The sequence below is a fragment of the Pararge aegeria genome, chromosome 10 (genome assembly GCF_905163445.1).
Source record: "Pararge aegeria chromosome 10, ilParAegt1.1, whole genome shotgun sequence".
In the NCBI taxonomy this organism is placed as follows: domain Eukaryota; kingdom Metazoa; phylum Arthropoda; class Insecta; order Lepidoptera; family Nymphalidae; genus Pararge; species Pararge aegeria.
Window position 1 is genome coordinate 3,087,692 of NC_053189.1, and position 7,991 is coordinate 3,095,682.

A 7,991-nucleotide genomic window follows, 5' to 3' on the forward strand; every position below is an offset into this window, starting at 1 on the left:
TTAGTGACCACGTCTCAGATCCGTAACTCATAACTGGCATCGATGGACGTTGGGGTCTTAAGGTGCTGGAATGGCGACCCCGCACCGGTAGACACAGCGTAGGTCGGCCCCCAACGCGGCGGACAGATGACATCAGGCGATTCGCTGGGAACCGCTGGAGGCAAGCGGCCAGGACCGTGGATTTTGGAACTCCCTACAAAATACCTATGTCCAGCAGTGGACGTCCATTGGTTGAAATGATGATTTTGATGATTTGTAAAAAGGGAAATATTTGTGAGATAGCAAAATTTCGTGGGTGTAAAGTGAGACGTGCGCGGAACGTCATGTAATGACTGAATGGGGGGGGTTCTGTTTATTCTTAATTCTGTGCCATAGATGATGATTGATCAATAGAAAGGTATGTGAAAATTGGTTGTGGTTTGTCCTTTAATAACGCATTGACCGGCAAGTGTCATAGACTAATCTTTATCCCGGATTAAACTTCAGTTCCTAAGGAATAAGAGCTAAACGGAAATCTTCACCATTCCATACGCGTAGCACACGCTTACGCATTTATAATACGTATTATTAGCTGTTGCCCGCGTTCATCGTCCGCGATTCTCATAGTTTTTTACAGATCCCGTGGGGACTTTTTTTTTTGAGAAAAAAAGTAGTCTATCTAACGCTTCGTACTTTAAACGAACTCTATGCAAAATATCAAGTTTATTGGTTGCTTAGTTACGGCGTGAAGGAAGAACAAACCAACAAACATTATTTCGCACTTATAATATTATCTAAATATTGGAGAAAAAATGGGCAAAGTAGTTCTAGTAACTAATTAATCTATACAATCAAATAGAGTGCCTTAGACATGTACGTATCACCATAGCGGTGATACGCTTGACCGTAACAATATCTTCCTCCGAGCGGGTGATCGTGCTCGGGGACCGAACCGAGGTCCGAACATTCATTTTTGGAAGTTGTATATATTAGGCATTCTTCGTGAACACTTTGCTAGCGCGATGCAGGATTTTTGTAGCGCCATCTAGTTATGTAATGTGGAGACCGCTACAGACATATCCTTAATTTCGAAACATCTAAGCTTCACCTAGGTATAACCTTTTATCTTTTCGTAATGTGTCTTATTTAATTTAGTGCAACAAAGAGTTTATCTATCTTTTCTATGTTAGTAACTAAATTATACTACTTAATTAATTTACTTAATGACAAGATTACTTACGTAATCGATTAATAACTTTAATTGCACGTTGAATTCATTTCAACAGCTTAAAAAACAATAAAAAGTTAAACCAACGCTTAACACTTAGCTCAGTTATTATAGTCTTAATTTAAAAGCGTGATCAAAAAAGTATAATTAAAACGCTTCCGTCGATTAAAGGAGCGATTCTTCCGCTGCCTGAGTGCATCTGGTTGGAATGTACTGCAGTAGTGATGGGGCGAGTCGATACAAATTAGCAAATCTAATAATTAAGGTTAAAAGCCTGTATCTCTGTGTCTCGTTGTTCTGTATCTCGATGGATGTCAAAGGTATTTTACTCTGTTATTATTATGACGGCCGATTGGCGCAAGCGAACCTGCTTTCTGAGTCCAAGGCCGAGGGTTCGATTCCCACAACTGGAAAATGTTTGTGTGATGAACATGAATGTGTTTCAGTGTCTGGCTGTTTATCTGTACATATATTACAAGTATTTATGTAAATTATTCATAAAAATATTTCTATTGGGACTAGATGTACTATGGGACTAGGTGGCGATGTGTGTATTGTAAAAGTATATATTTTGATGTGAAACATCTAATGGCGGAGGGTAAACCTGATTGTTGGCGTGGCGACACAGGCCGTGGCGACGCTTCGCCACGCTATACAATTGAATTTTTGTATTTCGTATGTAACAAAAAAAATGAATATTAATTTTGCAATAAAACAGTCATTATTAAGCGACTTACAAAAGGGAGTGGTTATCCATTTATTTTTTATTTGTGGGACAAAGTTGTAATGCTTTATGTTTTTACTATGGAATATCTGCGATAACTTACCGAAAACAATTTCGATGTTTCACATCTGCCAGGCGTCTCGTGACGGCTAACACATTTTTTTTTAAATTTACTTTGTCACCTCAGTTGCCATCCAAGGTGACGTCATAGGCACAGAGATATCCGCGGCTTTAGTACGGTTAAATACAATTTTTTATGACGCTGGGATGCTTTAAGGCTTAATGATATTATGCTAAGATGAAATATGAAATCAAATAACTATAGGAACATAAGCTTTTTTACGGGTGTCATCCAAGACAACGTCATAGGCACTGAGATCCTTGATCTGGCTGGCTGGTTTGGTATCTTAGTTAACACCAAATTAAGCTAGCCACTGCGGAAAGTTGCCCTATTACGTACGTATAACATAGTTGAAATGAACTCAGTTGGAAACTAAGGTTTCAGAGTGCAAAATATGGATTTAAAAAGTTATTACAAGTTTGCTAAATTTGTTGTCAACTGAGGTACAGAATCAGCCTGGACTATTTGAAACTCAGTTTGTAAGACGTCATCTTGGATCCTTTTTTTCATATTTACTGAGAAACTGAATACTGGCTTTCTGATTATGATCTTAGCTAATATAAAAGCGTTCTAGCATCTTATAAGTTACTTAACTGAACCCCCTTAATTTCATTAACCACATACGTGTGTAGTAAGCGATGACTTATTGGTTAGTACTTCAGCTTCCCTTTCGGGGGTCCGAGTACAATTGCCGGCAGGCACCTTTACTCTTGAACGTTGAAGGAAATCATCGTAAAGTAACTTGCATACCTGAGAGTTCACCATAATGTTCTCAAAGGCATGTAAAATCTACCAATCTGCTTTTGGCCAACGTGGTGGGACTGTGGCCTAAATCCTTCTCATAACTGAGAGGAGACCTGTAACCAGTGTGTTTTTACTTGTAATTAATCTTCTTCTTTTTTTGCTTTGTTGGCTTTTCGGTGCTTGTAATTAACTTTTGCACGCCAATCGTGCAGGAAATGTGAACTTATAAAAAATAATTTACACCTATGTACACATGTTGCATGTATCGTATGCTACATGCAACATCTGGGTTTTGTTGGAATATTCCAACCAAATAAAAATTGATTGATTGATTGTAATGACAGTGAACTATATGTGTAGTAGAAATTGGGTGGTACGTACCAGCATAAAAAAAAACGACATGTAGCAGTAGTCCTATAGACGAAAAAGTTACTAGATATATTATCCTGCTATTGTTTCTCATCCATATTAATATTAGGTAGGTACGTTTGTCTTGTTCGAAAGATTTAAGTATCCTCAAATAAGGAGTCTGACTTCTCTCCCAAAGTAGATTTGCATATTGTCCTCCTTGCTCTTTAATCTTTATTACGAGACTACTTGACGAACCTCTAAGAAATAATTAGCTACAAATAAATAATATCCCATTCGCTGATGACACTGTGATATGAGTAAAAAAAATATAGAAGGCCGGCAGCAAAGACAAACAAGAACTATACAAATCTAAAACCGAGACACTGTCTAAAATTGCCGGTATAAAAATTTAAAACTGCAGATGTCATTTTATTTTTAGTCAATAAACTTATATTTATTTCAGATTTACATTATTAGAAAATATAGAAGATACACTCAAAAATGGAAAATAAAATGGCTAAACTATTTTGTATCCTTAAAATTCTATTTGTCACGCGGTCCGAAGTTTTATGTTTGGGGTAATGTTTTATATGTGTATAAAATTAGGGTTTTGATTAAGGAATGCTTTAGTCGGAGGTATTTTGAGATGTCTTAACGAACTATGTTAAATCATGGATAACTACACTTCAAGATTCAAGATAACTCATCACCACGAACTTATTCATGATGGCAAATGATAAGTAAGCGTTACGTTTTAATTTAGACGAATGGTTCTGAGAAAGTCGAATTAAACCGAGCCGTTTTTCGGATGGGAATGAAATTCCCAGCTCCATAGAATAAATTTCCGGTGCATCACTACTGAGCGCAATTTGTGAGGCCGTTTTGCACGCACCTGGATAAGTACTTCCACTCCGGTGAAAGCGGTCTAGGCTAGCATGGCCCTTGTATTATTATAATAACTGGATTGCATTAATAACTAGACTCCCCCCACCACGCGACCCCCGGCACAATACTGCATTTTGTGCAAGGGTCTCCAATTCATAAGATTTCTTTTCATATGCACCCTCGTATATAGAAAAGCTAGATTTCTATCAATTCATATTAAGAATAACTGCTCCATTTATTGCTATAGACACTTTTTATTGTATCTTTTTTTTATAGCTGCTCGGGAATGCAGATACTGGTTTGCATTCTTGTTCTTCTGATTTAAAATTATGAATATCCGTTGTCTATTGACACTAGTAGTTCATCCCGTAGGAAGATCGCGCTTTAAAAAAATCCACGGTTATTACTCGACAGACTGTATGTCTGCCTGTATGTATGTATGTATTGAGTTTCTTTATTCTTTAGTACACATTAAGTTCTAATTTCTATAATAGGTTTCCAAGTACCGTGGTATCGTTAGAATCCTTTCATAATCCGGAGTGACACTGGTTCTTCATTTCACACTTTTGTTTTAAATCAATATGGCTTCGACAGTCTTGTTTCTTTTTAGATTTGGTTTTAAGTACCTACTCGTTTTTATGTGACTACGTTACTCTGGGTATATATTATATAAGCCTATTTGGATAGTTTAAAAACGATGACGGTCTTAATTTTTTCGCCCAACAGTAGTAATTAACTGCGAGGTAATATTTTTAATACAACATCAATAAATCGCTGTTAAAAAATAGGTAAGTACGTAGAAAAATAAACTAAAAATATAATCTCGGTAACGTTATACTCTGTGCTGTATAAAAAAATGTCTCAGTTAAGTATTATTATGGCAAAAATCTAAAAATAGTTTTAAGGCTTAGACTACACACACTCCTCATATGCGAATCGAGTTCATAAACTTTAAAATACCTACAACTAGAACAGTTATAAAGCTTTTAGAGCTGTATAAATGCTGTATTGCTTACGGCAAGCTATAGAAGGTGCTGAAACTGGAATTGAAAAACACTTTGGTATACCTAGAAAGGTACATACTCCATTTTTTACAGTACGGTATGGCAAAAATCTAAAATATGTGCTACGTTAAGACTAAAAGCATAATCTATATATATAAAGCCAATCCAGCTGGGCTGGGGAGCGTTCGGCAAACTCCGCCGAGTCTTCTCGTCACCCATACCGCAATGCCTGAAGACAAAAGTTTTCGATCAGTGCGTCCTGCCGGTCATGACTTACGGTGCCGAAACGTGGACACTGACAGCGAGGCTAATTCACAAACTTCAAGTCGCTCAGCGTGCTATGGAAAGAGCTATGCTTGGTATTTCTTTGAGGGATAAGATCCGTAACGAAGTGATTCGCCAAAGAATTAAAGTAACTGACATAGCCTTTCGTGTTAGCGTACTAAAGTGGCAGTGGGCTGGTCACGTTTGTCGGAGGACCGATGGACGTTGGAGTCGAAAGGTTCTCGAGTGGAGACCGCGTGTCGGTAAACGGAGTGTCGGACGCCCCCCTACTAGATGGAGCGACGACCTCCGAAAAGTGGCAGGCATCGACGGATGAGGAAAGCCGAAAATAGGAAAAGTTGGCGCTGCTTGAAAGAGGCCTATGTTCAGCAGTGGACGCACAATGGCTGATGATGATGATATATATAAAAGCGAATAATTTATATATAAAAGCGAACGGTCACTGACTGATTCATCACGAAGGTAAGTTCTTTCTTAGATGTAGGTGACAGCTAAGAAACGGTTTTGAGAAATTAAAATAGGGGTTGGAAGACCTATGTTTTTTAAGTTAGATACGTGAAAGTTGGTATTTATGTTATCGGCTTTAAATAGTAAAAAATGTGTAAATTATTTTGAAAAACTCTCCCGAAAATTAGTGAGTAAACTGTTCGATTTTAAGCACGGTAAGCATGAGTAGGAGATAAGTAATGACAATAATTATAAAAGGTGTTTTAAATTTATGTTTATCTTATTCCACAGGTTTACTCACACTCCGAGCATGGCTGCAAAATATTCTAATAATACACTTAGAATAATATAAAACGTGGGTACACCTCTCCTTTGGCAGGTGGACAAGCCGCGGAAGGAGTTATTTGGGACTTACCCGCTCAGAAGCTACCAGAACACCCAGCCAAAACCAACCAAAGTGAAACACCAATGGATCGCTGTGGCACGCAACATTAGCGGTTCATGTAAACCCAGCCTAACAACCTCCGAAGGCTGTTTGATGCATAGCGCAGCGGAGCCTATTCACTATGTGAACGGTCGGCCACACGCCATTTTATACTCACCGTGTATTCTCACCTTTATTTCGACAGTACTAAGAGCTAAAGACGCGTAAACGTGTGTGAAATATTTATTTAAGAATCTTGTACCAATAATCTAATTGTAATCTTTAGTAAGTGTGAAATGTACGCCGCGTGCGAAAATAAAGTGTTAAAAATTTATAACAGGATTTAAGAAAATATAAGCAAATGTCTGAGGCCTGGAGGTCTACAAGCGACCTTTTTTGTCTGTCACTGGCTCAGATTAGCTAATGTGGAATATTAAAGCGAACTTAGACTTTGCTTAAGATAAACTTAGCATTCCTAATCTGTGGTTTGGAATTCATGGACGTATGAGTTTATGCTAAAAGAAGCCGTATTTGACTGGAAGAAGTGCGACATGCTAGCCACTAGACTACGAGGCAGTTTTTTTTATCGTCATCACCAATAGCCTGAATCAACACCAATATGTCCACTGCTAGACTTAAGGCTCTTTAATCACCACGCTGGACAGATGGGTTGGTGATCGCAGCAGATGGTAGTGGTTGCTGAGAAGATGCTGCTTCTCATTCTCCGTTTTATTCTCTAAGTCACCTCGTACGACACCCACGGGATATTCTAATAAACAGATACTCTAATCTGCCGTCACTAAATTTTTTTACCATCATATCTGTTAATTAATATCCAACCAAAAACATTCTGTAAAAAACTATGCTGCTTGTTTATCTCTAAAAAGTAATGAAATCTAGACAAAGTCGTGCCCAGTCTGATGTTCCTTGCGATTGAGTGTCATATGGCCGCAGTGTCATAAATGCGAAACTTTTCTTTCGCTTAACTTCGGAACTAAATGACCTACAGACTTGAAATTTTGGATTTTAAGTATGTGATTATAGCTTACTGGATGACGAAATTTGTGCGTTTTTGTCCTGAAAATGCGGCGAAATGGTTCCAGTAAAGGATGGTACGGCAGTGTTTGCTTCGCGCTCGACTTGAGAGTTACAAGATCTACGTGGCCAGTGGTAACAAGATTCACAATAAAATATTTAGAGATGGTCCCGAAAATTCCATTGATGTCTTGGGAAACGGTATTTATTTTGTCAAGAACGGTCTAAACGAGAGCTTATCGAAGCCTAAAAACACAAAATCTACGACTAACAAAAAGTTAAAGATTCAATTTTATTTTGATTAAGCAAGTAATTTTCACTCACTTATTTGCTTTAAAGCCTGAAAGTACCTAAAACTGCACTGTACTTGAAATATGGATGGATAGGATTTATTTATATACTAACGGTCACTCGAGATTCCGTCCGCATATAAATTAAGGTTAAGGCCGCCTTTGTGCATATGTATACTATCGTTTTTTTTTTTGTTAACCTGGTTTTATATTTGTATGTGCAATAAAGACTTTTTCTTCATCTTTTTCTTCTTAATTTAAAAAAAAACAAGCTGTCGGAAACTTTTTTTTAAACTTTTAAAGGGGAACAACTTTGCCATATCTGATTTTATTGAAACTTTAACCGTTTACGCAGCGCACACAGCGGTAGCTCTCAAAATGAAACAGAAACCTGATTTTGAAACATTCTGCACTGGTGCTAAGCTTCTATTAGTCTTAGCGTGATGAGATATTGCCATGTTCAATATATAGGCT